Source organism: Gadus chalcogrammus, chromosome 23, assembly GCF_026213295.1.
Source record: "Gadus chalcogrammus isolate NIFS_2021 chromosome 23, NIFS_Gcha_1.0, whole genome shotgun sequence".
Taxonomy (NCBI): Eukaryota; Metazoa; Chordata; class Actinopteri; order Gadiformes; family Gadidae; genus Gadus; species Gadus chalcogrammus.
Window position 1 is genome coordinate 4,021,205 of NC_079434.1, and position 20,183 is coordinate 4,041,387.

Sequence of the window (20,183 nt, forward strand, 5' to 3'; positions counted from 1 at the left end):
CCAAATTCACTTAAATCCACTCCGATTGAAACTTAATGAGATTATCAAATGATAATTTGATGCAGGCAAAATTACCTTGATAAGTTACCTGTTTTCCCTCTTGTCAGCGTTGCAATTAAATTAAAAATGTCTCTTTTTACTTAATTACTTACTTTACTTTTTTACTCTTTTTAATGTCTCTTTTTTTCGCCGCTTTCTACGACGTCTTTCTGGTGTCGGGTCAGCCATCTCTTCTTCGTTCCTTACCAGACTCCGGTTGCATTGTGGGATAGCGTAGTGAACTCCGTTGTTTACTGTGGCGGTAGTACGCATTCGGAAACGTTTTCCGTACTACACAATGCGTACTGAGCATTCGGACGCGCTATATTTGTGGCGTACTACAAAATGCATACTGTATAGCAGTCAAGCATGAGTATTCGGATTCAGCCTATGCTTTTGCGAGTCTCTTGCCTGTGATGAATGTGTTTTGTTTTGTATTTTCTTTATTTTGTGCATGTAAAGCACTCTGCATTTTATGGATGAAGGGTACTATGCAAATAAAGATTATTATTATTATTATTATTATTATTAATAATAATCATGCACTTGCTGCAATTGTCATCAGGCAGTCACTTACTGCAAATGTAATTGAATGTAAAGTAGGTGGAACTATATACAAATATGAATTCGGATATGAATGTTGTCAGTCACTTGCTGCAATTGTAATCATACAGTCAATAACTGCAAATGTAATTTAATTTAAAGTAGGTGGAATTATATACAAATATGAATTCTGTTATGAATGTTTACATTTGGTGGGCAAAACCTTTCAAAATCAGATACAAACATAAAAGATAATAAAAAAAAAAAAATTGTACGGGTTCTTTGCTCGTCTAGCATTCCGAGTGGCAAATCTCTCAATGAACCTTGTTTTGAAATCTGGAATGTCCCACATGAGTTTTTTCTCTATAGAGAGCATAGCAAGAGCATTGAGGCGATCTTGTGTCATAGTATTCCTAACTTAAGGAATGTCTTTATACTCTTTTAAGGAGAGAAGCACCTCTCTGATTCTGCTGTTGTCATTGGTGTAAATAAGTAAGAAACATTTATTTATAAGGCACATTTAAAAACAGTTTTCACTGGCCAAAGTGCGGTACATGGTGCAAAAAGGCATAAAAGAACACATACCACACACATAGACAGTACATGAAAAAACATAAAAATGAACAACACATCACAAAAGGGGAGGAAAGGCAAGGGAGAAGAGGTGTGTTTGGTTGGTTCAGAATGTGGTTCAGAATGTGGTGGAAAAACTGTTTTTGAGATAGGAAGAGCCTACCGCCCTGAAATTGTATGATTGAATGATTGTATGATTTGAATACCTTATTCTAGGGCTTAACTGGGACGCCCGCACCGAAACTTGGCCCGGTCGGACCCCGAGGGCAAGGCCCCCCCTTCCTGCCCTCGGGGTCCGACCGGGCCAAGTTTCGGTGCGGGGGTCCCAGTTAGGCCCTAGAATAAGGTATTCAAATTTCAGGGCGGTAGGACCTTCCTATCTCAAAAACTATTTTTCCACCACATTCTGAACCATTAGGTCTTGCAGGCAACACTTCTGAGGGGCTTTGTCCAAATGACAGTCCATTTGGGAAAACTTTTTTTCTCTAAGGGCTAGAACTCCAAATCTCGGATATGTCGTTCTCGGGGGCCCGGGAAATGTGTGTAAACATTTTATAGCTATCTCGGAAAGGCCGGAAAAGGGGCGTGACCTCCAACAGTACAGTAAATGTAAATTTTTTGTGGGATGGAGGTGTACATTTGTGGCTTAAGTTGTGTAGACACAGCTGGCCCGTGGCCACGTTTTTGAAGTCTGGGGTCAAAAGAAGCCGGCACCACGCCGCTTATGAGATAACAAAAAGTTAATGTGTATTTCTCTCATAACTTTTTGTCATTATTAAAGAGAGGCCTGATTCTCAGATATGCATGTTGGATGGCTAGGGTGTAGGTCTGGGAAGAACTTCAGGCCAAAATCTTGCAAGCGAGCCGCTGGGTGAGGTGCAACGAGATGGAGCACTTGCTGAGTCATTTCCTGTAGGGCTGGAGCCACAGGTTGAAGCGTATGCGTCCTTTGAGACCCCCTTTGATATATAAGAGACCCCAAGGTACAGCTTACTTAAATGTTGTCGACTCAGTCACCTATTGCATCACTTCCTTTAGGGCTTCGGCCTCCTAATTGATCATCGTAGTAGGCTATAATTGAATGCCCTCTTTCATATATATGATACCTCCACCACTGGGACGTGGCAACAATTCTCCAAATCCATATGGGGAGGGGGGGGGCTGCTTGTGGACAGTAGGGGTGTACACTAGACATAAACAGGAAGCAAACTCAGGAGAAGGAATGACCTCTCACAAATATTTATTCAATAAGTTGTTTCAAATAACCCTGCCTCGTTAAATCAATGCGCTTGGTGTTTTGCTTTCAAAAATAGGTTATAGAAGAAGTCTAAACTGCAGAAAATAAAAACATCCAAGCTGCCTTTTAAGGATACCTTGGAATATCTTGTCTATTTTTTAACCATCGGACCCTAGTTTACGACAAAAACAACACAATTGACGGCAGCTCCTTTAGTGCATGGTTTTTAGAGCCATGTAAGTATTAGAGGGGGCGGTCGATAGCAACCACGACTATAGCAACCATGACGGTCAAATGACTGGATGCAGCCCCGTTGAAAAAAATAGAATGCCACCCTACACACTCAGGAGATTAATGATATTTAAATTAGTATGACTATGGGGTCATATGACTATGAAGTCATTGCATGGGTTTACATTTCATTCAGTGTAGCATGGAAAAATCGGAGAAACACTCCCATTCAGAATGCATTGGTTTACATTTCGTTCTTTGGAGCAAGGTTATTTTTATTTATTTATTTTCAGTTTTTGAGGAGGTGCTTCAAAGATGCTAATTTTTCTGCAATAATCCAAAATCCAATGGAAAAACCCGTTGGCTTTTTGTCAAGGGAACCCAGGGCGACGCTCACTTCCGGGTTGGCCAACCGACGTCATCCCTCCGCCACTCTATACTGTAAAAACACATGTTCAAGTTGAATGATAATGCATGAATTTATTCTTTATTCTGCCATAGTAACACGGTAAATAAATGGCAAAAAATAGACTGAGAACGAATTCGTATTTACAATATGTTCAATAAAACGTAATCACGGACAGAATACGTTTTTTAGACAAACGTAATTGAGAATGCCGAATAGTTCTCTTGGAACGTAATTTTGATGAGAAAGGGTTGCTCTGTCAGTTGTCAAAAAAAGCGGACGGACCTGGTCTCTATAGCAACGACCTCAGCTACCCAACACTGATCAAAAAAACGATTGTTTCTCTCAATCAAAGCACAAAACAGGTCAACTGATGCCCATAGCCTTAACCCATACATGTTGTGTAATTAACAAGGACACGTTGGTGTAGTTGTGTTGAGGAATGTCACAGATTTCACTGTAAAATCGCCGTTAATGTGCAGCCATCGGGTCTTTCGTTAGCCAATGGGATGAATGCTCATAGCTTCATATATAGCCGCGGGGGAATGGAAAACCCCCTGCGTCGAAAAAAGAAGCGCAAGGTCCTCCGTTAGCCAATGGGATGAATGCTCATAGCGTCTCTATGTGCAGCCATCGGGTCCCCCGTGAAGGTGTTACATTGTAACGAGTTGCAAACCCCATGCGTCGAAAAAAGAAGCACAAGGGTACCCTTACCCAGAAACTGAAGCCAAAGTCACTGACGCTCGGAGTGAGAATGTGTTTCTGGGGGACCCCACAGGAAACAGGGGCAGAGGGTGAGGAGAACTGGCCGATAGACACTGTGAAAGACCTATTGCTAAGATAAGAAGAAAACAATAGTTACGTATTGTAACTCTAGATTCTATGAGTATAGGCGCAGCCTTTTAAGGCAATCGCTATTGGGTTATCCCTAGGCATGAGCCGTAGCACTGAAAAAATTATAATCCCCGCCCACCAACAGCGTGGGCCTCAACGACGTCCGCAGTCCGCAGATATAAGCGGGCGCCGGCGGACGTTCTGCTCCCAATAAACAGCATTTCTTCAGCTATTTAAAGGACAATGAGGCCGACACTTAAAAGGCTGCGCCTATATTCATAGAATCTAGAGTTACAATACGTAACTATTGTTCTATGTCGTATAGGCTTCGCCTTTTAAGGCTATCGCAATTGGGTTAAAGGGCGAAGCACGATATTGTCTATGCTTCATTGGTCCCGATCAGTACCAGAAACACATCTACATACGCGCTAGTATCATGCGTCAGACATAGCATAACATACTTCATGCGTCTAACGGCACGTCATCAACGAGCAGCTCCAATGTGTCTGATAAGATACAAGAGCTCTCAGCATGAATATTTGACTCCTCCTCACATTGTTTAATATGCGAGGGGAATAGTCACACAATCACACTCACTCTGACAAAGCACCTAGAACTGAGTGTGTCATAGAGAGGCGCGACATGTCTCTTTGGTAAAACCTAATAAAAGAGCATGGGGAAGCCCAGGAGGCTGCTGTGCAGATATCCTCCATAGGCATCCCTTTTTGCCGAGCGACAGAGGAAGATATTCCTCTGGTCGAGTGAGCTCTGATAGTCTCAGGCGGCTCTGCCCCCGCTGACACATAAGCCTGCGTGATAGCATCACACAGCCAATGCGACAGCCGTTGTTTCGTCAGGGGGAGGCCCTGGGAATGTTCTCTGTAATGCACAAATAACTGTTGAGATTTGCTCAGAGCCTCGGGGCACAATAGATGGGCTGTTGCCTCCTCCTCAGATTGATGAGGAGGGAGAGAGAAACCATTGAATGTTATTACTCTCGATCTGAACGAGCTAGTAATACTCGTGTAATAGGTGTAAAAGCCGGGTTCGGGCGGAATATGGCCGAACTGCCGTCCCCTTGTATTCTAAGACAAGAAGGGGCTACAGAGAGTGCAGACAGGTCGCTCAGTCTCTTAGCTGACATCAGGGCCAGCAGCAAAGCTGTCTTGGCTGACACAAACTTGAGGGGCACCCGGTCAAGAGGCTCTAATGGGGCTTTAACCAGTGCGCGCAGCACCAGTGTTAAATCCCATTGTGGAGTGAGAGAGCGCGTCACGGGTCTCTCTCTCCTCACAACTTTTAGGAAGCGCTTCATTAAGGGGTGACTAAAAACAGTTTTATCCCCGAAGCCTTCGTGGCATGATGAAACAGCAGCCGTGTACGTCTTAACCGTGCTAAAGGCCAGCCCTCTTCCAATCAGTGTCTGGAGGAAAGAGAGCACACGCGGCAAAGGGCAGGAGATGGGATCACAACCCCTCTCCGTGCACCATTTCTGGAAAGCCGCCCATTTAGCCGAGTAACACACTCAGGTGGAGTCAGCTCTGGCACCCTAGATGGTCCGTACGACCTCCTGGGAGAGGCCGAGACCCTCTAGGCGCTTGCGTTCAGCGGCCAAGCCCACAAGCGCTGGCCGATCTCTGAGTAATCTATGATTGCTCCCCCTGCCTGTGAGAGAGCGTCCCGCCGCCAAGGGTGTTCCTTCGGCGGCCCCGAGAGCAGACGCTGGAGGCAGGGAAACCACGGTGCACTCGTGCGTTGCGGTGCTATGAGAATCATATACAGCCGCTCCTCTTGGACTCGGTCCAAGACTTGGGGAATCAGGGGGACGGGCGGAAAAAAAAAGCGTATAGGAGTGTGTTCGTCCACGGTCTGTGAGCGAACGTATCAACCCCAGTGGGGGATTGTCCTTCGCGCTGAGAGATAACCACAGCTCGCACTGTGTGTTCTCAGCGTGGCGGATAGGTCGACCTCCGCCTTCCCAAACTCGTTCCATATCTGATTGATCAGATCGTGGTGCAGAGTCCAGTCTCCTGGTTGGGGACCCCCCCTCGACATTATGTCGGCCCCTCTGTTCAGGACACCGGGGATGTACGCTGCTCTGATGGAGAGCAAGTGTGTGTGCGCCCAGCATAACAGCTGTCTCGCTATGCTCAGCAGCTGTGCCGAGTGCACGCCCCCTTGGAGATTTATGTATGCTGCTGTCGCCTTGTTGTCCGTGCAAATCATTACGTGTTGATTCGTCAACAATGGGGCAAAGTGTTGGACCACTTTCAACACAGTGAGGAGCTCCAATGCGTTTATATGCATGGTCACGGGGGGGGCAAACGCCGCTCACTGAGTGAAACTCGCATGTTCCTCCCCAGCCCGACAGAGAGGCATCCGTGAACACCGAGATGTGTGACGTTGCTCTGCCCAACGGCACCCCTCTGGAGAGAGTTCGGGGATCGCCCCAGTGGGTCAAATCAGGGCCCACGGGGCCCACTTTTGGGCCTCCGTTGGCGCACCGGGTCAGTCGGTACCACCGTGTCAGCGGCTGACATCATGCCCAGCAGCCTCATGACAGAGAGGGCTGTCACGACGCTGCCCGGGGAACAGCGGCGGAGAAGAGACCACAGCGTCTCCATCCTCTGCTGTGAGAGCCGTGCTCTCATTACAGCTGAATCCAGCTCTACCCCCAAATACATCACACTCTGTGAGGGGAGGGAGGAGCTCTTCTTCCAATTCATGGCGAAGCCTAAATTCGACAGGTGAATCACCAGCTTTTTTGTTTGAATAGCTGCTTCCTCCTTGGAGCGAGCCATCAAAAGCAGATCATCCAAGTAGAACAGTACTCTCATTCCTGCTGCGTGAAGCGGCCGGAGAGCCGTCTCCACGCACTTGGAAAACGTTCATGGGGCTAGAGAATACCCGAACGGGAGACGGTTGTATTGGTAGTGTGACCCTTGGAACGAGAAACGCAGGAATTTCCTGTGTTTGGGGATCACTGTGACGTCGAAGTAGGCGTCCTTCAAATCTATTGAGGTGAACCAGTCGCCCGGCTTTACACACTGTAACACTTGTCTGATTGTTAACATGTGAATCGGCCTCTCCGCGATGCATTTGTTGAATAAGGCTGGATCGAGAATCGGTCTCAGCCCTCCTGTTTTCTTGGTTACCAGGAAATAACGGGAAGAGAATCCCAGCATTTCCTCTCCCTTTGGGACCGTGGAAGTCACTTTTTCGCTAGAAGCTGCTGGAGCTCCGCCAAAAGTGAAAGCTGTTGATCCTTGGATGACAGCGTTGTTTCCACAATCCCGTTGAATCGCGGCGGAACGGAGGTGAACTGCAGGGTGTGACCCTTGCTGATCAGTCTGTCCATCCATTTGGCCAGGGTGCATGCGTTCAGCCATTCTGAGTAATGCTCTGAAAGCGGCTGTGCAGCCTCTTGTTTTGATGCGGCTGTCATGGAAACGAGCCACCCTTGAGCCCCTGCCGCCGCTGCGAGGGGAGGAGTCCTCCTCGCAGCCCATGGGGAGCTCTGCCCGAAAGGGCTGGGTGTGTGTGTCATTAGCAGAGGCATGCCCTGCCTGCTCAGCTTGTGACAAGAGTGTAGCTCCCTCTCTCCTGACCGTTGGGACGCGAGGAGGAATAACACTGTGACTGGGCAGCAGACTGCTGACACTGTGAACGAGCTGCGTGTCATTCGTAGACAGAGAGCTCGTTTCAGCGGCCGTCTCGCCACGTGTCATGCCAGGCCAGGTGAGGGGAAAGTAATGTAGGTCTGGCTCGATCAATAATACAATGTTTATTGACGGCCTGCCTATATGTGGGGGGGATGCGTGTGAAACAGTTATGGTCGGGCCGGTAGGCTCCGGCGTTAACTGTGTGGGGAAAAAACAGCCGTCTTTACTAAAGAGGTGTTTCTCGCTGTCACACGCTTCTCCCTCGCCACGTAATTGCCTTTGCCGGCGCTTGTGGGGCGGGAGATGAGCCCGCTTCCCGGGGCCTTCGCTGGCCGCTCGCCGCAGCCGGCGATGGAGGCAGGCGGGGCTGGTAAGCCTGGGGGCCAGGAGGAGGAGCTGCCGGCGGCGCCGCGACAGTGGCTGCCGGGGGCCTATGGCGGCGACGGGGGCTTGGAGCGGAGCGCTGCCGCCCGGGTGGAGGCGGAGAAAGATCGGGTCGAGACGGGCGGGGCGTGTCGCGGCCTCGAGCCCCCAGATGCCACGGAGCTGATCCGGGCGTCGGGGGCCCTGTGGCATGGGCAAGGTTTGCGGCTGCCCTGGCGATAATGCCCGGTAGCTCTGCCACCAAAGCTCCAACCACTGGAAGTGAGGTGGCGGCAGAGACGGGCAAAGCTTCTGCCCCGGGCCTCTCCATTCGGAGAGGGGAAGCCGGGGGAGACGCCCCCTCCTCGTCGCGGTCGGAGTCGCCTGACTCCGAGCTCACAAGGAGAGAGAGGGCATCGTCGAGCGGGACAGTAAAGTCGTCGGCCCGTTCAGCAATGGCGGCGGCAGTGTCGGCTCTGCGCTGTCTGGGCAGCGCAGCATAATGCCGACACAGACAGGGCGGCGAGAGCGCCAAGACGGCATGTTCATGCCCAAGGCAGCCCTCGCACACTTCATGGCCGCCATACGGCAAGATGTAACCCGTGTTACATGTCTTGCAGATGCCGTTCGCCGTTGAGTCCATAATATCTATTTATTTACTTCAGTATGCTACAGGATCGTCCTGAAGAAAATGGGAGCAGAACGTCCGCCGGCGCCCGACTATATCTGCGGACTGCGGACGTCGTTGAGGCCCACGCTGTTGGTGGGCGGGGATTTCAAATTTTTCAGTGCTACTGCTCACGCCTAGGGATAACCCAATAGGGATAGCCTTAAAAGGCGAAGCCTATACGACATAGAACTTGGCAGCTTTACGAACACCTTCCTGTAAAGGGTGTAACAAAATGATGAAGGAAAAAAAACAAAGAGAAAAATCCAACCCAACGAGGTTTAATCATTTAACTTAGAGAATATAATTGAGGGAATAACCCGGCCTATTATAGAAGCATAACCCATTATAAGGATTACATTATATATACTATACTGTTCACTGTCTATTTTCAATAACTGGTGTTCATAACCTCTAATGCTATAAAAACAAGGATCAGTTGCAGTCATGTAGAACATTTTCCACCTGGGTAATTTTTACCGTGTTTTTTTGTCTGCTTCTGAATCATGAAGGGCAATAACAATTCTATACTTTTATGTGAACAAGTTTGGACAGGGACTTCCAACTATGTGTGTGTGTGTGTGTGTGTGTGTGTGTCTGACTGACTGACTGCCTGTGTGTGCACGATGGCTGACATGGCTTTAATGGAGTGAACATCCCTACCCGCAGCCACTGCCAACGTTAATGCAGGGGATGTATACATTGAAATGGCTGGTTTAAGGCTACTGCTTTTTGACAATGTGCCTTGTAACGACAGTAAAATGGGCTTTCAAGGATGCCTTGCACAAGAAAATAGAAAATTTCAAAGCAATTCAGATAATTCTCAATGGCAGTAAATACCCTACCGGTCCGGCATGCGCAAATAATGTCCAAACTATGAAAAACTATTACAGCTCAAAATGCGAAACTGAGATCTCTGAATGTATCTTGAACCCGCCTCCTTGGACAGGATTACTAGAACCAGTGGGATATACGCAACTCGACACACCGCTATTTACTACCAATGAAGTCGAAATGGGGATTTGTGATCTCCCTAATAACAAAGCATGTGGACTAGATGGCGTCACATACAAAACGTTGAAAGCCACCAGACAAAATACATGACCAATCCTGACCAACATATTTAACACATGTCTCAATAACGGCAAAGTACCAGAATACTGGAAGGGGGGTTTGATTCACAGAATCCCCAAAAAGGATAACATCCCCGTTGACCACTCCACTTGGTGACATTTCTCCTTACTACCGGCAATATACAAGGTATTCATGAAGTGTCTCCTATCACGAATCCTCCCCTGGCTAGTAGACACAGGAATACTCTCCCCATGTGGGAAAGCATTGACCGATCAAATACCGTCAACGACTGGCATCAAGACTGGGTGCCCATTTCATCCTCGCTATTAACTCCTGGTTGAAATGGATGTGCTAGTGTGCAGGCGTGCGCTTCCCGAACCCGGTGCAAGGCTACGCGGGCGATGTATAAATCTCTTCCAGAGATGAAACTGTAATTCACAGCATGCTCCTCCGTACAGATCGGTTCATCAGATGGTCGAATCTGGACATTAAACGTACAAAATTTGCGGCATTTTATGAAAGAGTGAGGGGAGGAAATAGATGGTATAAGGCAAAGCTTGACAAACTTCCCAGCTTTACAATGATGCAAGCACCCATCCGACTGTATGACCGGCATGAAACCTATACTTATTTAGGACATAAATTAAATATCGCTGGCGACAGGTCACAGAGTTCTGCCAAGAGTACATCCATCGAATCACACTAATTGACTCTGCTCCCCTCCCTGTACACACAAAAATCGAGGCTATCAAGCAGATTGCATTAGCCAAAATCCAACATCTGTTCCACAATGTACACATTTCAAAACAAAACCTGACAACGATGAACAACAAAACAGTGAACCTTGTGAGGAAATGGCTCAAAATAGCCTCACAACCCGGGACATTCTCTTTCAGCTGCGCAAGAGCGGAGGCCTAGGAGTCCCTAACATTGAATGGCTCTAAACCTCCTCCAGGATAGGTCTTCTGCTGAACATGCTCAATGATGACGACCTGACGGTTAGGGGACTGGCACTAAAATCGTTGATTCTACACCTACTGTACAACGGCGCAAGATACCCATCCCTTCCCAGAATTAACACCAGCTCCTCAGGTTCAAATTGACGCAAAATGGAAAACTCAACATCAAGGACGCCAGATTCAGAGTGCACTCCGACTGGCTAGATCTCAACGATCTCTGCCACCGCATCGGATTACATCTTTCCTGGCAAGGCCCTGACGGAGCGACAGCCCCTGACGGAAGCTTAGGTCATATCCACAAAAATGTGATTAGAGGACTGCGGTTGGTTGGGTTACATAAGAATTAAGTCAAAAGATTGGCAACATTTTGCTCTGTTTCAGCCACCATTTCAGATTCAGACAGGTAGTCTGCATATCTGGAGACAAAGATGTTTGGTTTATACATCAGTGTTCGGTGTAATATCTTATCAACTTATCATGTAGGTCTTGTAAAGGCATGTAAGCTTCATACCTGTTACATTATCAATATTTCTTCCCAAAATGTTTGGATCTTTTTCTCTTGTAAATTTGGTCCAAATAAAAGCATTTAAATGTGTGTGTGTGTGTGTGTGTGTGTGTGTGTGTGTGTGTGTATGTGTGTATAGTAGAGGTAAAGACAAAGGGAACTAATAAAATATTTGTGTCATGGTACATTTGTGATGCTGTTCATTGATTTGATATATGATAACCAATCTTATACCACGGTCTGGGGGAATACTCGATTCTGACACACTGCAGGGTGTGCATTAACCCCTGATATACGGACACCTGCTAAGTAGTTCTAGTCTAATTTTCTGTTCAGCCTTCAAAACGAGAGCTGGTAAATTGTGAAAAATTAATTAAACTGTAATCAGACGACTCGGTTATATGCTATAGACTCTGGAGTATCTGTGGTATAATGGCTGGGACGAATTATAAATATGTACAATGCATAACGTTAGCTCTCTCGCTCATATCCGTGTGTGTGTGTGCGTGTGCGTGTGTGTGTGTGTGTGTCAACACAAGGAGAGGTCAAAGGTTACCAGTGCTCTGTCTGTACAGCAGAATCAAGCAGAGCTGATCACGGTGTGTAAATGTCCAACAAGACGTGTGACTTAAGCTCTATACAGGGCTGACCTAGGGGGGTTCAGTCTTGCATGGATCCAGTTTTCAAAATGGATCTAGAGTCTTATGCTTGGTGCGCTCACAAGCAGAAACGATGGAGAACAGCCTGTCAATATTTTGACATTTCATTCTTTAATAGGGTCCAAATGAAGAAAGATTATTTGAACAATAGGTTGAGCTATTGTTTATCATTGGACCAGCTTCAGAATTGACACATGTCTTGTAGTTGTACGTGTCTCTTTGGTCTAGTCTCTGTGATTCTCGCTTAGGGTGCGAGAGGTCCCGGGTTCATATCCCGGTCAAGCCAAATTAAGAAATAATTAGATGGCTTGCATTGCTCTTACCAACTACCACCGATTAGGAGACTTCTTTAATTTCATTTCAAAATTCTGATTCAAAGCAAAGGATTTACTGGCAGGGGAGGGATTTGAACCCACCCCTCCTCAGAAACTGGGGCCTTAATCCAGCTTGTTGGACTGCTCGGCCATGCTACCAAACATCCAGCATTTAATTAAATGGCCTTCAAAATTCAGATTCAACGCAAAGGATTGACTGACAGTGGAGAGATTTGAAAAGATGGCTACTCGGACCAGAGCCTACATCAAGCCCCTTGAACAACTCGGCAAGCATTATTAGTTGTGTATGTCTTTTATAGAGAATGACAATTGCATAAATAACGCAAAGCAAGCATCTTTGTATCGACTGAATATTACATTCCTTATTATATCTTACTACTATAATAGCAGGCCTGTCTCACCAGTTATTCAAGTTAGTCATGTGCGCATGTGCCAAGCAGCCTGCAGCTCACACACACACAGCACACGCGAACGCATACATACACCGCAAGCACGCACATGCACACCGCATAGGTTGTCCGATCGATTCCATCTATTGAAAGATTTGCGCTTTTGTCAGATTGTCACGCTTTTATGATCGCAATGCTTTTTAGTCAGCAAGCCAGACCTCCTGTGTCATAAGTTTCAAATTCAGTGCCGAATCAGTTCGGCAGATCAGATCTCCTTTGTGACAAAGTTTGCTTAACTTACCTAGTTTTTCGTAGGCTAGGTTACGATTTTGGGTGATAGGCCGGAAATTTCCCATAAATTAACTAAATTCCTCTTCCATTTATGGTTTCATTTTTTTTTTGGTTAATACTAAATTAATTTAGGAGGATAGTAATTGCACAGCTGTAACCAAGTATTCTCCTATATTTATAGCCTAGTTATATCCTAGTTTTATAAAATTATACATTGTATCCTATTTTTATATTTTATGTGGCATCTGTATTTTTATATAGGCTACAGCATCTGTATTTTAAATGTAACTTATGTCTTCTTTTAACATTTTACCTTTTGCCTAGGTGGTAGCTGTATTACTTTATAGGCTGTTTGTATTTGTGTGAGAGTTGTTTGTATTGTGAAATTTAGTTTGGGGTCAATAAAGTGTCTGTCTGTCTGTCTGTCTGTCTGTCTGTCTGTCTGTCTGTCTGTCTGTCTGTCTGTCTGTCTGTCTCTGTCTCTCAAAATGGTGCACAATGATCCAACACCACTGTTGGGATGGTCAGTGGCCACCATGCCCAACACAGCTGGAGGCAACAGCAGAGGCAGTCCTTCTATGCCAGAATTTATGAAGAAAGTTTGGCTATTGGCCATTGAGGGTAATCAATGCCTATAATCGTGTCAATGCCTCTGCGTTTCAATGAAAATGAATGAATGGATTTTATTTTTAATGTTTACACCACATATTCCAGACTAGAGAGCACATTTAGATAAATGCTATAGTTGTCACACAGTTGAGATTTTTACAATTTTGGCTTACAGAGCAAGCATCGCTACCGTTTCGGCCACGGTGACCACACGGTTGACTGCGGATTCAAATATTTTCAACTATATGACGCTACAACTATCAACAGAAATGAGAGGAGAAATCGTCACAAGAAGATCTGTGCTGAACTGATTTGGTCTGCTTGTCTTGATCATCGATTGGGCGCAAACACTTCAAATGCATTGGCTGAGAGAAAATAAGGGCGGAGATTATTAGCATACTAGAGAGACGCCGTTTTTTACATGCGTTGTGATGTGCACAAACACACGTTTTTTATGCACGCTCCTGAAGGACTTCATTGCGGCTGAATGATGTAATGCTGTAATGCTGGTCAGAACGCCGTTAATTGTAGGCGAATTGTGGCAAACTCGGCTTGCCATACACCGCAGTGACACTCGCCCATGTAAGTCGGTATGTTTTTAAAAACATAACGGCTCCGCCATCGATACACACGCAGGTAAGAACGCACGCGCACTCGCACACACCGCAGCGACACTTGCCCAGGTTAGACGTTATGTTTTTAAACATAACGGCTCTGCCTTCGACAAACTTTACCAGATATGACGTTATGTATATAGACTGTAACTATTGCGATAGAAGAAGGGAAGAGACAATTTCCCACCTCGACAAGCAGCGGCAGGTCGTTCATTTTGTCATATGAAAAACTTTAATTTCAAACATCGCGCCGACCGGCATATCAACACACAAGTCACGTGATCAGTGTCAGTGTCGCAATAACAAAACAAAAACATGTCAATAACACAATATGATGAATTATGTCTATGGAGTCCACCACAAGACGTATTACGAGATGTAATATTACTCTCCCCCTTGAGCCTCCCGAAATGTCTCGCGATATTGATATCCCCCTTCCCCCCTGTGGACTGCTATGTGTGACTGTAGGCTACAGCTGCCTGTCTTGACCAGGACACTGGAAGAGATTTTTAATCTCAATGATGATTATTATTTTCAAGCATTTTAAAATGTCAATGCACTTTTCAGCCCTGAATAACAAAAAAAAGCTATTTAATAATTGATTTGCATGCATAGTATACTAGCCTTTCCATTGAACAATTACCCCTGTTACCATAAATTGACTAATTTTATAATGTAATCAAATACTCACACACTAGTTGCTTTCACGCGTGTAAACCCTGATATTCTGCTGATGGGCCGTAAGTGTGTTGTGGGAAATAACCGAGATCTAACACTTCGACTAACTAAGAGAGCAAAAGAAATCGGGGGGTCCGGAGCAAGTATGACAAAAATACTTTATCGTTAAAAAAGGCAACAACAAAGCTGAGTAGTTTGCAAAGCAATGCCGATCAACAGATCCCGGCGTCCTTTTTATCCACACATACAAAGCAGTTTCTTGTTTGGGGTGTCCGCCCACGGCCGATAAGTCATAGATTCCTTGAAGCGAGTGGTCAACAACGCTAATCTAAAACACCAGGCTGAGGTCAGCACGCATTGACCCCATAGCCTCCGGCTCCTGGGGGGGGGGGGGGGGGGGGGGGGGGTTCTAATTTACACTCTGACCCCAGACTCCCAGGCACCGTATCAAGCCTTGGATTAGAATCCAGAGGCGTTTCAGATGTTTTCTACCATTAGATATTTAGGCCTAATAATAATGGTTTAGGCCTAATAATCATGGTTTACCATAGAATATAATCATTGATTTCTTCCATAAGTGTGAGAACAACATAATAATAATAATAATAATAATAATAATAATAATAATGATGATAATAATAATAATAATATATTTAATTTATAGAGCATTTTACATTCAGAAATCTCAAAGTGCTAACATAACCTGACATTTGTACCCTGAAAATCTCCTGAATAATACTACCCCTGAGGTAATATTTTCTCAGTAGGAAATTATGTATGAATGAGAAGTAGAAAGTCAGTCTTTCTCACACCACTTCAGTGGGTGGGTTGATGACGCTTCTGCATGTCATTGAGTGGCCCCCAAAATGATAATCAGCCTGTTGCCTTTTGTTCGCTGAATGGTTAAAAAATATTTAAATGTTGGCACTGGTTTTTGGTGAACGAATGTTATACGTTGTAACATTATAGGCAAAATGTTATTATATTATGCGCTCAGAAAATGTTCACATTATCGACTGGGGTTTCCACATTATTGCTATGGGTTTAATTACAACTAGAAGTTGAGCGCGCCCAATGCGCGTGCAAAAACTCTAGTTATATATAATGTCAAATACCCCAAGGCCAGACATCAAAACAAGAAGGCTATTTCACAGAAAGGATATTTTTTTATTTTCAGCCTTCAAACACTGTTAAGCACAGGCAAAAGCACATATCCCAATTGTAATTAATATTGGTTTAGATTTGGCATTTGCAATAACTAGTTTTTCCCTAGTAGGAATAGTGTTACACAATAGTTTATTTGTTGAAGTGTGTGAATATTGAATAAACATGAGAGATTCCCCAGAGTGTTCCTGTGTACAGGGTCTACCGTTTGGGGCTAGGCACATGAGGCCAAGCACACTGTATTAAAATACCTGCGTATAAACAACTGAAATCTACATCATATACCTTTGTCTACAGAGGTGGACTTGCAACAGGTGGGTTAAAACATGACAACGGGCTCCAGATGAAGTTAATTTACATTATTTTATTGTTTTATATACAAAAAGATAATGATGCGATAATCCTTTTTTTTCACCGTTTTTTTCAATAGTAATTAGTTGTGTGTGTGTGTATGTGCCTCCTGTGGGGTAGCACTACATTCGTTCATACAATGGTCCTGGCACTGTGGAGAGAGAGAGATAGAAAGAGAGGAAGAGAGAGAGACCAAGGGAGGAACGCACATACACACATCAAGAGTACAGTTCCCTCATTGTATTCAAAACTAGACTACCTCGTCTCTATAGCCTGGTCGTCTTTTTTGTTTTTCAATTTGAACCACCACAAAAGATAATCCAAAAGCATAAGAAACATAACAAAGGCATGTTCAGTCATTGTTGCAAATTATATGGATATGTTCGAAGGATCTTTGCTGGTAAAAAACAATATGAATCTTGTCTAACCGTTATAACAAGACAAGGTTTCTACTTCTCCCTCAAGGAGGTGGTGGGGGAAATGGTGTTGTCTCTTTAAATGCATGTCGCAAAAGTTTTTTTTGGAGAAAAAAAAAATCCATCTGTTCATATATATATTATATATATGCATATATCTACAGAAAACCGAAGTTCCATACGTACACTTGAGATTTATTTTTTAAACCTGAACCAAAACCAGTTTTCACCATGTCAAGGTTGTTAGTCATAAAGCATTTCTGCCTTCTTTCTTTTTTTTAATTCTTTATAGCATGTTGAGAATCAGTAGTATAAGAATGTCTCGGCCGTCTACAGCTCAGCTAAAAACGCGAAACAAGATACAAGATTAACATTTCACAAATTCATCCCCATTGTGATGGAGGAAGGACTGAGTTCTGCAAAGACAGCAATATCCTGATTTGGCATTTCACCTTTAAAAACCTTTTTTCTTATTTCTAATTACAATCCCATTCCTTCCATGATGTGGATTCTGAATACAATTTATGCAATAAATACAACAAATAGAACCTATTGAAAATGTTTCCATTTCTGTGTCTATCACAGATCCCTTCCGTTGCTTTTTCGAAAACAAACCGTGCCTTGCTTTTTTTTGATTAACATGTAAAGTTTGGAAATGTCATTCAAATCAGGACTCAGCCAGCCTTGCACACCCCAATCCACCAAGGTGCAGAGACAGATGAGTCAAATCCGACTGCTTTGATGTCGTTGACCTCTCTCTCTCTCCTCCCCTGAGGAAACAGCACTTTATTAATAAGAACGATTGACAAATAGCTGGGGGACCCCTTTGTTCATCCAACCCCTTGACAAATACCAAGGAAACCCATCAGTTTGCATTGGTGGTCGAAGACTGGGATATTCGAAAATGTCGAAAAATATATTTGTGTGTGCATTGCGTGTATACCGTTTTTATGTTGAATTATAATGTCCGGCATTACTCTTTAGTGGGATTCTCCTTCGATTTATGATTCAGAAAAGGAAACTAAGAAATACAGCCAGACAAAAAGCCTAGGTTAAAATGCTTAAATAAACTGACAATAATGACTATATGGTCACAAATTACAGGAGTTATGTAATGTATGTATTATGGAAGCTTTTGGTATGATATGGTAATAGAGGAGATTAATATCCACACTGAATGACTCCCCTCTCCATACAGGTATAATTTGTATAAACTTTAAGTCCTTTGAATCCAAGTCTTCCAATTTATCCAGAGGAAATCCAAGCCGAGCAGGTTGGGGTTCACATTGTCATTGTCAAGGGGTGCACTTTGGGAATCAAACCTAAGATCAGTTATTCATCCACATGGCTGAGCAAATTAAAATCGTAGCATATCTTCCCCATGCCTCTTAAAATAAAATGGGCTTGACTAGAAACATAATTTACATTGAAATTCTCATAATTACAGCATTATTTCTGACATCAATCATCATCCCAGTGTCGTGGATTGTTACAGGAAAAAAAAACAACCATGGACTTTTCACTGACGTTTCACTTGTTAAAAAATCTACAGTTCAGCTGTAGATTTAGTTCACTCGGTAGAGGCCATTTTGCACAGGATGAGGTTACTGTTGGTTTTTGATATAATTCACAGGTCTGTTAAATATTTGAAATATGTTGCTACTGCATCACTTGCCGGTAGAATGGAAGCATAACTTGCCAGGCTTACTCAACCGAGGCTAACTCAGCTGAGCGTCCCATCCATTGTTTGACCCGACAGGGCAATTGAATATATCACCCCACGCCAGTTTAGGCTTGGAAGCATGTTTGCCCACACGTTGATAAGGTTTCAAAGGCTACATTTAGTCGTAGATTGCAGAAGGACATCACATCCAACAACTAAATAAATAAGAACAGCTGTGTTTTCAAGAGTCTTTTCAATCTATTCATAAGCTGTTGTTAGGTATATATATATTTATCTCATACCAACAACTTAAAAGACCCAATGGAATTGAAATTGTGTTTATTTCCAAATATTTTAAACGTTATCAAGTGCTATAGTACCATTTCCTGTCCGCTATGGTGCTCTTGAGCACAACTTTTCTGCCCGTCAAGCTGTAAATTAGGTAATAGGTTTCTGAAACACCTACCATCCAACTCATTAAATGAGTGTGCTTGTTGATGGCATCTGTCTGTATGTCTCACTGTTCACTAACTCACTGTTGGTCTACATCAAGAGATGAATACTGGCTGGGTTCTGTTAATATGTATCATAAAAGTACACATTCAGGTCAAATAAATTAATTCTGATTCAGGATTATCTTTCTTACTCTGAATCCTATTGACCGTGAGTCTGAGAGAAGGGTGTTTTCGTACAATTTTGTTAAATCGCAACCAAATGCATATTCACATTATTGAGTATTTGAAGGATTTTGTTTTCATCACTCAATTGTAAATTGGGACGATTAACAAATTAAACCACTAAATACAGGCAAATCATTGAACAACTTTTTTTCTCATTTACTAATGATCAGGGAAGAAGAAGAAGATGCAGAAGAAGAAGTGTAAAGGGAGGAGAATGAAAAGCAAAGTGAGATGAAGAGAGGCACCAACAAAGACAACCAAAGACCCAGATCAGCAGATAAATATGTGGCGAGATACTGTAATGCTGCCATACTGTGGTGGACATTAAAGCAGTTATTAAAGCAGTTAATACTTATGGAGTCACTTAGGGAATTAACAAACCTATAATGCCATTTCCAAATGCTTCTGTCCAGTAGGGGTTTGAATACATTGAAGGGTTTGCAAAATATTGGCAGAATTGGCTTTGTTAGTGAAAAAACCTTTTTCTGATTGAAGCCTTTTGGTAGCCAAACATATAAAGTATGCTTTCTATCCAGATATCTAGAAGTTATGTCTGTTACATACATATATTCATCACAACCTTATGTATGGCTGATGTTATGGGGTTCACTGTAGGGCGGAACTTGAGGACAATATTGAAGGTACCACCTGTGTTTACTTTCCCATCCATCTTTCCTTTTTGTTTCTGCTTTGAGACAAGGAACAGACCCCACAGATATGAAGAATGGAAGATGTAAATGGAAGAAAACATGAGAGAAAAGCAAGAAAGATATTGCAGAGACAGTGAAGTTCCCCTTCCGCCTCCCTTGTGGCATAGTAACACCGCCGTGGGTATTCTTATGATCTCAACAGCACTCCCAGCATGGCAGTCAACACAACCATATTCTATGGCACTGTACCATTTCAATACAAAAATAGTGGTTTCAAAATGCTGGTTAGCGAATTTATATTAATTTAAGTTGAACTCGACATGTAGAAGGAATGCATCAACTGACTAATATTAGTTAAAGATATGGCACAGTTTATATCATGTCAAGGAAAAATCTAGTTGCTTGGTTTTCAATGGATAATTGTATTATAATGTCTTATGTCTTCATCTGATCACTTTTGACTGTGATCCCAGACACAGATTATCAAGGTAAGTCTTATATAAAATATGAGGGTTACAATTATTTCCCTGAACTTATGTCGTCTTCTTTAGAAAATCTTTAATATTTTCAAAGACAGCCTGGTTTCGAAAA

At 43.7% G+C, this 20,183-nt stretch overlaps 1 protein-coding gene across 1 annotated transcript in view; it reads right to left on the bottom strand.

Annotated features, from left to right (window-relative positions):
• Positions 1-16,221: 16,221 nt before the first annotated feature.
• Positions 16,222-20,183, bottom strand: part of LOC130377605 (activin receptor type-2B-like) — a 30,873-nt gene continuing 26,911 nt past the window's right edge. The window contains exon 11 of the mRNA XM_056584756.1: positions 16,222-20,183. This exon is cut by the window's right edge and continues 4,215 nt beyond it. The gene's annotated coding sequence lies outside the window, so the exon portion shown is untranslated.